The 16,685-nt window shown below is 42.3% G+C and overlaps 1 non-coding gene across 1 annotated transcript; it reads left to right on the plus strand.

Annotated features, from left to right (window-relative positions):
* Nucleotides 1–1,614: 1,614 nt before the first annotated feature.
* Nucleotides 1,615–1,697, plus strand: TRNAL-UAA (transfer RNA leucine (anticodon UAA)). Its single transcript has one exon. It is a non-coding gene; the product is annotated as a tRNA-Leu (tRNA).
* The last annotated feature ends 14,988 nt before the right edge of the window (nt 1,698–16,685 follow it).

Here is a 16,685-nt window from a genome sequence, read left to right on the forward strand (position 1 = left end):
CTAGTCCTGAGGGAGGAGCCAAGGCGGAGCTTGTCACAGGTATGCTGCCATGGAGGCACCAGGAAATTTATTTTTCCTAAAAAAAATTGTGTTTGAAAAACCGCTGTGCAAATACTGTGTGACATAAAAAATTGCAACGATCGCTTTTTTTTTTCCTAGGGTCTCTACTTAAAAGTATAATGCTTGGGGGTTCTAAGTAAGTTCCTAGCAAAAAAAAAAATGATTTAAACCTGTAAACAAAAAGTGCCAGAAAAAACCTGGTCTTCAAGTAGTTACAAATATATGGCACCCAAAAACGCATTTTACGTTTTGCCGCGCTTTTTTTTTTTGCACGGCACAAATGCTCATTTCTGCACCTGCTTCTGCTATGCTCAGGTGTGAACAGAGCCTGAAGTCGTTGCCGAAAAAAACGTCCCATAGCAGACGTGTAAGCCCTTGTACACACGGTCGGAGATTCCGACGGAATGTGTCTGATCGGACCGTATTGTCGGATAGTCCAACTGTGTGTGGTCTCCATCAGACTGTTTCCGTCGGGAATATCCGACGGACCAAGTTTTCCAACTTGTCTATAAAATTTTCCGACAACATGCTCCAGACATACTCCGATCATGTGTAGCCTACTCCGACGGACAATGTGCCACGCATGCTCAGATCAAATTCCTAGACCAAAGCTATTGGCTACTAGCCTGAATGTAGTCCCATCGTAACGAAATAACGTCATCACGTTCTGAACAATTGGATTTTCCAAAAACTTTGTCCGACCGTGTGTATGCAACAGTTTCGGACAAAATCCGTCGGACAAAATCCAACGGATTTGGTTGTCAGAATGTCCGACCGTGTGTACAAGGGCTTAGAATTGTTCCTAGGGGGTGTCGAGGGTTGAAGTGGCTGAGGGCCCTAACAAACCCTGAAATGTTGTTTCCAGGTGGACTGACCTTTTGTAGACCTTGTATACAAGCGGAGAAGGCTGTTGCAATGTTCTCATCATTTTTACTTCTCTGAAAGTAGAAATGAAAAGGTTTGGCGAGTCTTTTTACGGGATGCTGAAATGTTATGACATTTGTTATACGTGTTTCTAGCTGGCCGCGGAACAAAGCAGAAAAATACAAAACTTTGATGTTAACTTGGCTTGGAGAGCATCCTGTAGCTGGTGCCCATTGGGACCTTCAGAACAGGAGTGAGTTCACTGCAGAAGTTTCACCTTCCCTAGAAGAAAAATACACCGGGCCCTTAGATCTTCTCCTATCACCATCACATACCCTTAAGTGTTCTCAATCTGATGCTGCCTGAAGGGATGCATGGATCCATCTCATAACGCCAGTCACGCCTAGCCTGTAGCCGAAGCTTGCCTGTAGATTAAAAATAAGAACAAAATGAAGCACAAGCACATTTTTTTTTTAGTTAAAATACAGGAATGAGAAATACGAAGGGACCCACAGTGGCCAAACAAACTTTGACTTTTAAGTAGAAAACTGGCATTTTACCGGTTGCTTTGGGCACCAAAGGCTTTTTGTTCCTTGAGCACATCTAGAAGCTACCACTCAGCAACATCTGGAAAAAAAGTACAGAACTCAACAATGCCTATTGTTGGGATGTCCACCATTATATATCAACACCAGGATGGCCGAGTGGTTAAGGCGTTGGACTTAAGATCCAATGGATGTATATCCGCGTGGGTTCGAACCCCACTCCTGGTATGACTTTTAAATTTGTTGAAAAAATTAGAGAAATACGTCAGTCTGCTTCATCCTCAATCTAGATGATGGTGAAAAATTTGAATACTTTATTTATCCCAAAAGGAAATTGTTGTGGGCACATATGAGAAATTCAGATTTTCATTACATTTTTTTTTTTCTTTGGTAAAACGTTCCCATTTTGGTAAAATACATTGGAGTCGATGGGGATGGTAAAATGAAGGTGGCTTTTAAGGTTACAATTGGCTTTAAATAGCTCCTGTGAGTTACAGAAGCCCCTTTTACCTATGTTGGACCTGTTTTTGGACCAAATACAGTTTTGTTTTTTTACAGTAACATAAAAAATAGACTGTAGGAAAAAAAGAAAAGTACAGTATTTTAAAAGTTTTAGTTATTTCTTTTTTTATTTTAAAGGTAACTTTTATTGTACATATAAAAAAATCGTACATAAAATTTTTCCTGGTCACAGAATAAAGAAGAACTGTTACAAATACAGGACTGAGCAAACCGTGCTCATATATCTTCATTTACAGTTTAAATGTTTTATATTATATTTAAATGTTTAGTTTTAAATAGCAGTATGCAGATAATGTTCAAATACCGTACAACCCCCCTACAAATACAAAAAGCATTAAATGAAATCAACTGAACTTGAAATACCCCCCCCCCCCCTGCAAAAAAAAGCACATGTACACACACACCCTAAATAAAAAAACAATAAATAAAATAAATATTATTTTTTTATAGTATACAGTATATATATATATATATATATATATATATATATATATATATATATATATATATGTATATATATATATATTTATATATATTATATTTTATTCTTTTTTTTATTTTTTATTTAGGGTGTGTGTGTATATGCTTCCTTCCCCCCATTGTCAAGCAAATTTCACCTTTAGCAAATCAATAAGCCTTCCACTTCAATCACTTTGCTTATCTCTTATACATTTCTATTGGGAGGCGTACAGTTACTGTTGATTTATTTTTTCTGTACACACTAGTCATTGGAAAATATTGATGTATTTGTATTGTCTGTAGTTACCCTCGCAAATATATGTTAGTTAGTACAGCACCGCACAAGATGATTATACATAATTCTTACTGTTATTAGTATCTAAACTCAAAAACAAACGTGTTCTGCGGCTTAACAATCCATAGATTCGGTGGCTGCATTTGTTTTACTTTATTTCATTTTTTTTCATCTGGTGATCCTGTAAGTATTATACTACCTGTCTCTGGGTGTCTAAGCTAATGCATCTATTGTATCCATGGAGAGAGTCATGGTTGTCAGCCAAGTTAGGCTTCAAACATGTCTGCCTTTATTCATCTCCATTACTTGGGTATTTGGGGGCGGGGTGGGGGGATGAGGGGATTAGTAGTTTACTCATAGGAAGTGACTAGGGCACTGCACTTCTGGTAAGAGTCACAGTTATTTTCTGTGCTTATTGAAAACATTCCTAGCATGAAAAAATAAAACTAATGCAACCACCATATCTAAGGACTGCAAGCTGCAGTCTATTCAATTTTTATTCTTGGGTTTGGATATTCAAGAATATTAGTAGTATTTATGATAACAATTTGTATGTATGCGTGTGAGTTAGGGAGCTTACACTGCAAGTTTCTTGAGTTATATAAAGTGCAGCATAAATTGTATGTTACCTATTATACTTAAAATAAAATATAATTAAATATATTATAATGTAATATCATATAAAATAATACAATATAATCCCTACAGTATGTTAAATATATGAGTAATATATAAATATAAAATATAAAATACATTTAAAAAAATACATTATTTAATTAATATATTTATTAACAATAGGAGAGCATAAGCCTGAGATGTAATAATGACCAAACAAAAAAAATATAAATATAAAATATAAAAAAAAAAGGATTAAAAAAATGCATTCTTTAATATATGTATTAACAATAGGAGTGCGTAAGCCTGATCTAACCCTGACCGGGTTTAATTATGACCAAACAAAAAAAAAAAAACAGGTAAATTGGGATTAAACAAATTCTACTGAGCACCAGCTACTCCCAAAATGCAAATTGGACTGTTCTTTTCACAAAAAAATCAGGGTAAACAAACGACACTCAGGCTTTTTTTTCTGTTTTGTACTTTGCACTTCCATTGTTACCAGAGAGGCCTGTTTTTCACACCTATTGTACTTGCATGATTTACATTTAGAATAAGTAACTACAGGATAGTAGCAGCTGTCTACTATGCCCTATTTTTACTTTTTTTTTGGACAGAAAATGTACTTTAATACAATGTTTATCCACATAAACAATCAGCACTACAGTAAAGTTTAAATATGTGTTACAAATATTAAGCGCAATGATGCAAGGTCCACACGGAGAATGTCTTTGGATATGGATCCACCACTTTTAACCAAAATTATCCACAGCACTGCGTGTGTTCTGGCATCCATTAGGAATGAGCTTGGGTTTGGAATGAACCTGGAAGGAAGCCGTCATTGACACCTACCTTGCAGCTAGAGTTTTTCCGGCTGCAGGTACACCAAGGGATGGGATGCTCATGACATCATTGGCCAAATATGGCCAAATGTCCATATGAGGTCAATGTCATTAGCCTAATGTCAATGTCATTGACCTAATTTTCCATGTGGCCATATTAGGTCAATATTGTCACAAGCATTCCTGACCCTATGTGTACCTGCAGCTTTGGGGCATGACATGGACCTAATATGGTCACATGACCATAATGGGGCAAAGACATTAGCCTAATATGGCCATGTGGCCATGTTAGGTCAATAATGTCACAGGCATCCCCTACTGTTTTTGTACATACAGCTGCAGGAAGGTGAATGCCCCTGGCCAGTGGCGACAGTTGTTAGGGTATCAGTGGGCAGGAGTGATAGCTTCCTTCTTGGTTCAGTCTGAACACAAGTTCACACCAAATCCAAGCTAATCCCAAAGGTCTACATCTAACGTTCTTCAACTGTGTTTTCCACATACAGTTTCAGAAAGGCTCACTAAAGCCATGTGACTATATTAAGTCAATGATGTAACAAGTAACCCCATCCCTTTCTTAGCAAGGATACTGGTGATATCATTGACCTAATATAGCCACATAGCCATGGTAGGTCAATGTCAATGACCTAATATAGCCATGTGGCCATCCTAGGAAAATGATATAACAAGCAACCCTGCCCCTTTGTGCAGCCAGGGGCGGACTGACCATTGGGCCACTCGGGCACTGCCCGAGGGCCCCATGCCACTAGGGTGCCCATCAGGGTTGCCAGCCTCAGTAAACCAGGGATAGTGTGTAAAAATGTGTGGGTTTTGTTACATCCGTCTCTGAAATTTCCCTTACCGACATCCTTTTGGTCTAAAAATCCCGAGATTATAGCTGCCCACCTCTCCAGTACCTTCTCAGCCAATAGAAACATGTCTGTGTATACTGTGTGATTGTATACTGTGTGATTGTATACTGTGTGTGTGTGTGTGTTTGTGTATACTGCGTGGCCCCATAATCTCTGATTGCCTGGGGGCCCCATAATCTCCTATTGCCCGGGGGCCCCATGAGTTATCAGTCCGCCCCTGTGTGCAGCTAAGGGGTGGGGATGCTTGTGACATTGTTTACCTAATATATCCACATGGCCGTTTTAGGTCAATGATGTCACAAGGATCCCTGTTCCTTTTTATACATGCAACTGTGGGGTGGAAATTACCCTGGCCACAGAAGATTCACAACTTCTTGGTTTGGTTCAAGTTATGAAACAAACCCCTGCTCATCCCTAAAAATCCACATCAAATGTGCTCCAACTTTGTTGTCTACTACCACCATTAGAAAGGCTCACTTCAACCATGTGACCATATTAGGCCAATGATGTCACAAGCATGCCTGCCCATTTGTGTACGTGCAGCTGTGGGGTGGGGATACCCATGACATCAGTGACCTAATGTAGCCACTTTGCCATATTAGGTCATTGTCATTGACCTAATCTAGACATATAAAGTTAATAATGTCGCAAGCATTCCCGTCACCCTTGTGTACATTCAACCGCAGAGTGGTGAATAACCCGGTCACACTAGATTGGGTGACAGTGGACAGGAATGATAGATTCCTTCCAGGTTCGGTCCAAACCCAAGTTTCGAACCAAACCCAAACTCATCCCTAAAATCCACATCAAATTTGTTCCAACTGTGTTGACCACCACCACCTTCAGAAAGGCTCCCTAGCCTAGGCTATAATAGGTTAATGCTGTCACAGGCATCCCCATTCCTTTGTGTACGTGCAATTGTAGAGTGGGGAATGCCCTGGCCACAATTTATTGGGCAGCAGTGGGGGAGTAATAGCTTTCTTCCATGTTTGCGCCGAGCCCAAGTTTGGACCAAACGTGAGTTTATTCCTAACATCCACATTAAATATGCTCCATCTGTGTTGTCCACCACCACCATCAGAAAGAACCACTCACTTGATGGGATTGATCTTAAATTAGAAATGCATTTTCAGCGTTATCTCTAGATTTCGCTAAAAACATTTGGACAGAAATATCCAATTATTTCATAAATGATTTATTTTCTGCCCATATTACTCCATCTCCATGAATTCTCTCAATTGTGGGAAGGATATAAACATGAAAAAGGAAAACGTATGGAGCTACATCTAAGAACCAGTCCTGTTACATTTTGTTCCTGGGTTTAGATACACCTTCACAGTTTTTTGGAAAACTCTAGCAGTTCCCACATTCTGTTTGTTGTCACAGGCCAGAAATGCAGCTGCTGTTTGTACAGCTATGCCGGGAATAGCAGAGATGTGAAGACCAGCTCTTAGCACCTGTTTAGGTCAGCAGGGCACAGATGCCATGTTTGGAAAATTCAAGATGGGTGCTCATAAGTATTTCAATACTGATATTGCCTTAAAGTAAAACTATAGGAAAAAACTTTTTTTTCATTTTGGATAGAGTAAGAGAGGGTTATAACCTCTGTCAGATTTTTTTTCCCCGACATCTGTGTCCCATTGGCGGGATTTCTCTTCCCTTCCTATCCCACAGCCCTTTTATAATCAACTGTCTGCTGGACACCTGTTTAATGAATAATAAAGACTCACCTGTAGTTGAATTCTTGTTAATTAGGAGTTAGTGGTCTAAAATTTAGCTTTGCTCCTGAGACTTTCATTGGGGTGTATTCAATTTTGCAACATGGTCTTGAATGAACTTGGTAGGAAAAATACTTTTTTGTGTGTGCAAATAAACAAATCTTGGTTACAATCAATGGCCTGTAGTTATGGGAGTATTTTGTAGTACTGTACAGTGTCCCATAAAAAAATATTGATTCTGAAAGGAAAGGTTTTCTGACAAATTATTATTATTATTTACGATTTATATAGTGCCAACAGTTTACGCAGCACTTTACAATGTATAGGGGGAGACAACACAATTACAGTACAATACAAAAGGTACAGGAGGGCCCGGCTCATAGAGCTTACATTCTAAAGGGAGGGGGTGGTGGTACAAAAGGTAATAGCTGCAGTGAATGATTTGATGGGGGTGGCTCGGGGACAGTTACGTGGGTGTGGGACAAATCTGTTGGGGTGTACTTATTTATGCTGAGCTATATATATATATATATATATATATATATATATATATATATATATATCGGATTGATTTAAATAAAACCCAAAGTTTTATTAAAGGGCAAATATACTTTCGTGGAAAATATCTTTTGTGGCTCTGAAGAAATAACTATTTTTCCCCATATCCTGTGCAAATTGGTTCTGAATGGGAGGGCTCATTATAATTACCTGGCGCACGCTCAGTATTAGAATTAAGAAAGTTGCATGGTCTGCATCTCTTTAGTGTATAAACCTCGAGGGGCATCTCACCAAAACTGAAATTCTAAATATTTATACACTATGTTGTCAAAAGTATTGGAACGCCTGCCTTTACACACACATGAACTTTAATGGCATCCCAGTCTTAGTCCGTAGGGTTCAATATTGAGTTGGCCCACCCTTTGCAGCTATAACAGCTTCAACTCTTCTGGGAAGGCTGTCCACAAGGTTTAGGTATGTGTCTATGAGAATGTTTGACCATTCTTCAAGAAGCGCATTTGTGAGGTCAGGCACTGATGTGGAAGAGAAGGCCTGGCTCACAGTCTCTCTAATTCATCCAAAAGGTGTTCTATCGGATTTAGGTAATTTAGGTCAATACTCTTTGCAGGCCAGTCATGTTCCTCCCTCCCAAACTCGCTCATCCACACTATATTTCCCCTTCAACCCCATGCCATAATCCCCCCTCCAAATCATTTGATTGAGGGGGGATTATGGTGTGGGGTTGTTTTTCAGGGGTTGGGCTTGGCCCCTTAGTTCCAGTGAAGGGAACATTTAAGGCGTCAGCATACCAAGACATTTTGGACAATTTCATGCTCCCAACTTTTTGGGAACAATTTGGGAACAGCCCCTTCCTGTCCCAACATGACTGCGCACCAGTACAAAAAGCAAGGTTCATAAAGACATGGATGAGCGAATTTGGAGTAGAGGAACTTGAGTGGCCTGCACGGAGTCCTGACCTTCACCCAATAGACCACCTTTGGGATGAATTGGAGAGGAGACTGCGAGCGAGCCTTCTTGACCAACATTAGTACCTGACCTCACAAATGCGCTTCTGGAAGAATGGTCAAACATTCCCATAGACACACTCCTAAACCTTGTGGTCACCCTTTGTAGCTATAAGGGCTTCAACTCAAAAGATTTGAAGCCCTTATAGCTACAAAGGGTGGGCTAACTCAATATTGAACCCTACAGACTTAGCCCTTGTACATACGGTCGGAGATTCCGACAACCAAATCCGTCAGATTTTGTCCATCAGATATTGTCCGACGGATCTTGTCCGAAACTGTTGCATACACATGGTCGGACAAAGTTGTCGGAAAATCCGATCTTTCAGAACGTGATGACGTAATTTCGTTACGATGGGACTACGTTCAGGCTAGTAGCCAATAGCTTTGATGTAGGAATTTGATCTGAGCATGCGTGGCACTTTGTCCGATCAGAATTCTCTACACATGATCGGAGTATGTCCGAGTACAGTCCGATGCAGACCACACACAGTCGAAATATCCGACAAAATGCTCTGATCGGACACATTCCATCGGAATCTCCGATCGTGTGTACAAGGGCTTAGACTGGGCTGACATTAAAGTTTATGTGCGTGTAAAGGCAGTTGTTCCAATACTTTTGGTAATATAGTGCACATGTGCAAAATACTCAAAGATGGTGGCATGAGAAAGGATGGGAGGTTCAAAAATAACAGAGGACTAAAGTTTCTCTTTAAGAACACCAATCTTTTCAACATTTTTGATGGATCCACCCATTGGGTGTTCTAAATGCCAGTGGCCATTGTTACTAAATTCTGTGAGTTAATTTGCACCCCTGATGAAGCCATCAAAAACTGCAAAACATGTTGGGATATGGGGAGAGAGGGAAATGTATTCGTTAGAAGGAGAAATCGAGAATAAGAAAGATTGAAAAGAACTTAAATGGAGAGGTTTAGGAAAGATCTAAAAAGATAGAAATGTGTACGGACTTATAGGCAAGAGGAAAATAAATGTTGGGTTAAGCGAAATCTGTTCCTACATTGATGGTTGTGATATATAAACTATAAAAAGGGAAAAGAACATACAAATAATTTTATTGATTAATTAAGGTTAGATTTTATAAACTCTAATGAGGCAGACATGCGAATTAGTAATGTATGTCAAATACGTTACACCAGTTATTAAGTATTTTGAACCCAGTATAGCGTAAAGACTGCTATTGGAATAAAATCTCCTGAGATGGAAGTATGTCAGCAGATAATAATGACGCATAAAAGGTGCAGTAATGCAATATTCATATCCTTGCTCACATGCACTTCAGAGGCTGAGAGTTTACCATAGAAACCTGAAATGACCTCTTCACCATCCCTTACGGCACAATCTTCCCTCTCCTACTACTACCCTGTTCATCACTCGAAGCCACGTACAAGGAAATCCACTGAAGACCATCTACGTCAAGAGGTGTGCATTTGTAATGAGCTGATTCAACGCCAAACTCTCCTGACCTTCTAACCCCAATTACCATCTTCACTGAACAGCATGGAAAAAAAAAAATCATTCCTACCATGAAGTGAACTTGAGGTAAAAATGAAAATATCTGCTGGAGACTTCTATACGGTTTTCTGGAGCCCCCAGACTCCGGAAAATTTAGGAAGCTCTGGGAAGGAAATAAGGGCCGTCACATGTGGTCACCGGCTCAACTGTAACCTGTAAAGGCTTATAAAGTGTAACCTATGGATAATTCAAAGTATCGTAGGTGGTTGCCATTCAATGGGCGCGTGCAATTTTAAAGTGTCTAATGGTCAGGTCAGGTTCTTTTTTGTTTTTTACAAATATAATTTTATTAATATCACACATATGGGGTAAAGCCCCGAAACATATACTAATAACCTGAAACAATGAAGGTCGCAGCCTCTCAAACATGCTTTACATTTACAAATATTGCAGCATAGGATTCTTCAGTTTATCGTGCACTGTCGTCCGGCCTTGTAGGCATTGCCCACTTGGTCAGAACCGGTAGAGAGGTCCATGCCACTCCATGGCAATCAATTATTCCGAGGCCTAGTCTAGCAACTTAGTGTAAGGTCACTGCGAGCAGGCTTGGCGCCACGGCCAAGACAAAGAGTGAGAGCGTAGATAAGTTGAGATAAGAACAGAAAAGAGGGAGGGATGGGGGAGAGGAGTGGAGGGGGGAGAGAGGGAAAGATAAAAGGAAGGGGGGAGGAAGGAAGTGGTGGGGAAGGAGGGAGGGATGGGGGAGGGAGGGAAGGATGGGGGAGGGAGGGGTGGGGTCAGCGTTCCCTTTGCGGTCTTCTATGTACTGGCATGTAGTTAATTCGTTTCCGAAGAGGGCCTTGCCCTCATCCAAGTACATGAACGCATTCCAAAGAGACCAAGTCTTTCGGTATGCTTCCTGCCGATCTTGGGCTGTTAGTATCAGATCCTCCATTTTGTTGATATCTTCCACCTTCCGCAGCCACATTGCTGTAGTCGGGGGTGTTTGTTGCTTCCAGAGTAGAGGGATACAGAATTTGGCTGCATTCGTTAGGTGGCGTAGTATCGATCGTGTGTATTTCCTAGGGGGTAGGGTCGAAACATGCAGCAGGAAGAAAGCTGGGTCATTCGGGATTTGCCACTCTGTGAATTTTTGAGAGATGGTTCGGACCGCTGCCCAGAACTCTGATAGCTTGGGGCAGGACCAGAAGATGTGTAGAATTGTGCCCCTTTCCTCTCACCAGCGCCAGCAGTATTCAGGCACGTCAGGGTAGATAAGGTGCAGTTGACTAGGTGTTAAGTACCACCTCAGAAGGATTTTATAGTTCGTCTCTTGTATTTTTGTGCATAGCGAGGACCTCAAAGCGAACCGCAGTATGTTATTAATTTGGGTTTGCGTGAAGGTGCGGCCTAGATCTACTTCCCATTTTGTAAGACCTGCAATGCGTCGGCGTATTCAGTAATAAATACATTTTAGAAAGGACTCAGGAAATTGGTTCAGTGTCAGAGCAGTATTCCTCGATTGTAGTTATAGGTCTGGCATAGTCTAAGGGGTTCGGGATAGACTGAAGAAAGTGGTGCAAGCGTGCGGCGTTCCAGAAGTCCAGAAGATACGGACCGATAGGGTCCATAAGGTCCGGAATGGAAGTCCAGCCACCACGTGTTACAAACTGAGAGGCCACAGTGAGGTTGGGATTTCGTAGTGGCTGAAATTGCGTGTTCGACAGACCCGGCGTAAATCTGGGGTTACCTAGGATCGGTGTTAATGGTGTCGTCTTGGTCGTCAGAGAATGTTGTAGAGCTGCCTTCGTGCCCTGGCAGATAGTGTTACCTATGAGAGGGTGAGTTTTCATTTCTCGCGGTAGTGCATCTCTGCACCAGAGAGCGGTCTTTAATGGGACAGAGCACTGTTGTTGCTCAATTTGGGCCCACAACTTAGCGTCAAGATTGCGACTCCAATCCAACATCCTACCCAGGTGGACAGCATGATGATACTGTTTGATGTCTGGTAGCGCCAACCCCCCATAATGTTTCGGTAGGGAGAGTTGAGATCGTGGTATCCGAGGTTGCTTTTGTGCCCAAACAAAACGGATGAATAGTGCCTGCACCTGTTTAAAATATGCGGGTGGAATTTTAATCGGCAGAGCCTGGAAGAGGTATAAAAACTTGGGTAGGATGCACATTTTCAGTAAATGACACCTGCTGAACCAGGAGTGAATCCCTTTGTGCCATGAATCCAAAAGCAACCTCACCTTCGTTAACAGGGGGGGGGGAATTGTGTTCGTACAGGTCCGATAGGTCAGGTGGGATGTTAGTCCCTAGATAAGTCAGGGTGGTGGTCGTCCATTTAAATTGGAAGTTAGATTGAAAGGCGGGGAGTAAGCGTGGCGGTACCAGGATTCCCATAGCTTCTGATTTGTTGAAGTTTATCTTCAGATTAGATAGCTTCCCGTATTTCTCAAATTCCTTAAAGGGGTTCTGCACTCATAATAAAACATTTGCCCATTCTGTTGCCTCTAGTTCATATATTTCATAATGCCACCTGTTTTTTTTTTTTTGGATTCACCTACCTTTTGTAATCTGTAGTAATTTATTTTAAACCCCTGCGGCGATGGGCGGTCTCTTGCGGGGATCAGCGTCATTTCCTGCTGAAGCCCGCACTGTCTCCTGGGATCTCGTTCAAGTAATCCCAGGAGACATTGCGGCTAATGCACCCGACATCTCGCAAGATTTCGGGTGCTACATTTTTTATATATTTCGGGTATTACAGCCGAGATCTCGCGAGATTTCGGCTGTAATAACCCAAATCACGCGAGATGTCGGGTGCATTAGCCGCAATGTCTCCTGGGATTACTTGAACGAGATCCCAGGAGACAGTGCGGGCTTCAGCAGGAAATGACGCTGATCCCCGCAAGAGACCGCCCATCGCCGCAGGGGTTTAAAATAAATTACTACAGATTACAAAAGGTAGGTGAATCCCAAAAAAAAAACAGGTGGCATTATGAAATATATGAACTAGAGGCAACAGAATGGGCAAATGTTTTATTATGAGTGCAGAACCCCTTTAAGCAGATTTGGCAATGATATCCCTGGATTGGTTAGTGTGAAAAGCATATCATCAGCATAGGCCGAGAGCTTGTGTTACAGGTCAGGTTCTTTTCCCTTTATATAGTTTATATATCACAACCATCAATGTAGGAAGAGATATCGCTTGACCCAATATTGACATCCATTTATTTTCCTCTTGCCAATAAGTTTGTACACATTTCTATATTTTTAGATCTTTCCTAAACCTCTCCATTTAAGTTCTTTTAATCTTTCCTACTCTTGATTTCTCATTCTAACGAATACATTTCCCTCTCTCCCCATATCTCAACATGTTTTGCAGTTTTTTATGGCTTCATCAGGAGGGAAAATTAACTCACAGAATTAAGTAACAATGGCCACTGGCATTTAGAACACCCAATGGGTGGATCCATCAAACATGTTGAAAAGATTGGTGTTCTTAAAGAGGAACTTTAGTCCTCTGTTATTTTTGCACCTCCCATCCTTTGTCATGTCACCAACTTTGAGTATTTTGCACTATATTACCAAAAGTATTGGGACGACTGCCTTTACACGCACATAAAATTTAATGTCAGCCCAGTCTAAGTCTATAGGGTTCAATATTGAGTTGTCCCACCCTTTGTAGCTATAAGGCAGTGATGGCGAACCTTGGCACTCCAGATGTTTTGGAACTACATTTCCCATGATGCCTATGCACTCTGCAGTGTAGTTGAGCATCATGGGAAATGTAGTTCCAAAACATCTGGGGTGCCAAGGTTCACCATCACTGCTATAAGGGCTTCAACTCTTTAGGGAAGACTGACCACAAGGTTTATGAATGTGTCTATGGGAATGTTTGACCATTCTTCCAGAAGCGCATTTGTGAGGTCAGGTACTGATGTTGGTCAAGAAGCCTCACTCGCAGTCTCCTCTCCAATTCATCCCAAAGGTGTTCTATTGGGTGGAGGTCAGGACTCCTTGCAGGCCAGTCAAGTTCCTCCACCCCAAACTCACTTATCCATGTCTTTTTGGACCTTGCTTTGTCCACTGGTCCAAATCATTTGGTGGAGGGGAGGTTATGGTGTGGGGTTGTTTTCAGGGGTTGGGCTTGGCCATTAAGTTACAGTGAAAGGAACTCTTAAGGCGTCAGCATACCTTCCCTGTCCCTCTTTGGAAGGCATCCTCTTATCTCCTCATCCAAACACCACCAAAGCGCCGGCCTTCTCTCCCTTCCACCTTTCCTGTCCCCCTTTGAAAGACATCTTCCTCTCATTCAAAGACCACTAAAGCTCCAGCTTCCTCTCCCTGTCCCCCTTTGAAAGATATCTTCTTCTCTTCTCATCCAAAGGCCACCAGAGCTCCAGCCTCCTATCCGTCTGGCCTTATCTGTCCCCCTTTTGAAGATATCTTCCTTTTTTTCTCATCCAAAGACCACCAGGGATTCAGCCTCCTCTCTCTTAAGGTTCTCTCCTGGTCCTAAATGATTGAAGGCTGTGGTCATTCTGTGCCTATGCTGCCACTGCTACCTAATATTTCTTAGTAAGACTTAAAAGCAGACATTGTTGGGCAAGGTCCATCAAGTTCCCAGTGATATCTTTTAGGCCCAAGCTCTGCATAAAACCAGGTGCACAGCCTGCTTCATATGGCACCCCTTCCCCAGTAGGAAGAAGGCTGAAAGTCCTTCCTCTTGCTAAGTAAAGATGTAAAGATACACCCTCTGCTCTCTCCTTCTGTCAGAATGTTCCTTGTCAGTTCTTTGTTAATGCGAGTCGCTCAAAGTACTGCCCCTCCCTTTTCCAGGTGAAGCACCCAGGGATTATAAGAGGAAATCAAGTCAAGTTCAAGTAATTCTATTAATTGCAATCCAAGTATAAGTAGAATCCTCCTAGAGCAGTGCAGATTGTTAGGTAAGTTTAGTTAGCTCCTCTATAATCAGTGGAGCAGGGGTTGATTATTCAGGCATTCTGGGTGTCTCACAGGCTGCTGCTCTGATTGCTTCCCCCTGTATTCTAGAATTATAATGGGAGAAAAAACAGAGTAAGCAGCCTGAATATTTATGGGACTCTAGCCAATCACTGGGGAGGTGTGCCCAGAAGGTGGTGGGAGAGGTAATAAACAGTCTGGGGCAGGAGACAGGAGCAGCAGACTTCCTGAGTCCAGTCCTGCTGGAGGAGACCCCTGTTTATGGTCTTTGCCCCGCTGCAGGTTTACTAGTCCTTGAGGAGTTTGTTTGGGTCTGGAGAAGGTTACTGAGGGGTACCAGGAAGGGGGAAAGGCGTCCATCTGTCCTATGGTGTTGTGAGTCCATGTATCCTTCACTGGAGAGTGCCCAGTGGATATTAGAAGGAGGCAACCAATGATCCTGTGACCGACTGAGTAAAATAACCTGGTGCTGGATGTTAGTGACTGTATGTGGCTCTGGTCTTTGGTGACTGTCAGCATTAGGGGTTCTGTGGGACATTTTCCTCAAAATGTTCAGTTCATCAGTTTTTGTGTATCCTATGCTCCCTCCACCCAGTATTGTAGCACAGGTTGTCAGCGCTCGGGACAAGGCACGTATTTTGTACCCCCTTACCCATGGACTTTTAGATACCCTCACCCTGATCACACCCCCAGATACACTCCCCACTCTGATCACACCCCCCAGATACCCCCCTGATTCCTAAGCTCTGATCACACCCCTAGATACCCCCCCCCACTGATACCCCCTACTCTGATCACCCCCCCAGATTCCCTCCACATTGGTCACACCCCCAGATCCCCCACCAGATTCCTCCAATTTGAGCACACCCCCAGATCCCCCATCCCTCCACTCTAATCACACCTCCAGATCCCCCCAATTTCCTGGAACAGGAGGGTTATCAGTGGGGGGATCTGGAGGGTTATCAGTGCACCATGCCGGCAATAGAATATTTCCAGCAGGATCTCCGATGGCGGCGGCAGCTGCAGCAACCAGCGGGAAGCCTCCTTGCCTCTTCCACGGGCACCCTCGGCCTAACCCACCCACACAGTGTGGCGCCCACTGCCTGCACAGATTCAGGGTAGGAATCCACCCATTACTCTGCCCTCTTCTGCATGCTTGGATCTGTCCTCCCTGCTTTCTCAGTGACAGCAGCTACACAACAGGTAAAGTGAAACCTCCATAGAGGGTGCAGCACGGAGGTTTTAGATTTAGCTTTAGCAATGGCTGGTGCTTTGGAACCTACTGCCTGCCTAGGCTGCCTTATGCTGGCGCTGGCCCTGTCTGCGCCCCTCTAAATTTTGCACCCCAGGCGACCGCACTGGCTGACCCCCCCACACTATGTCACTGCCTTCACCCCATCCAAGTTCACCGTTCCATTAAAACCCTAAAAAGACACCCCTAGACTGTTCCTTCGAACCAGTGGAAGAGTGAAAGCTGTGCGGCTGAGAGGGAACGGAAACAAGTTCTCCAGTGCTCTTTCTGTGGTTCACTACAAACATTTACCGTAATTATTTTTCATTTTTTTAAAACATAACCATTCATTTGTGGATTTTAATAAATGCCTGGAATTCAGTGTTAATAATAATAATATAATAATAATATACTGTATATGCAATAATATAGGCATAAAAAGACCTTGTTCCTTTTTTTCCTTATTTTCCTTCAAGTGAATATATACATAAAATATTTGTGTAAAGAACGACAAAACATTAGCTATGTATTAATAATATATGAATCGAATGTTAATATTGTCATTGATTGAATCCCGCATGGCTCAGGGGATGCCTAAACAGCCTTGCTGTGATAATATTGCTTTGAAGAGAAAACTGTAAACGCCAATCCCGTAGGTGGCCGAAAAAAACCCAGCCGATAGCGCCTCATGTTGTGTACTC

This window comes from Lithobates pipiens, unplaced genomic scaffold, assembly GCF_037356315.1.
Source record: "Lithobates pipiens isolate NorthernLeopardFrog02 unplaced genomic scaffold, aLitPip1_a1.2 Scaffold_18, whole genome shotgun sequence".
NCBI classification, from domain to species: domain Eukaryota; kingdom Metazoa; phylum Chordata; class Amphibia; order Anura; family Ranidae; genus Lithobates; species Lithobates pipiens.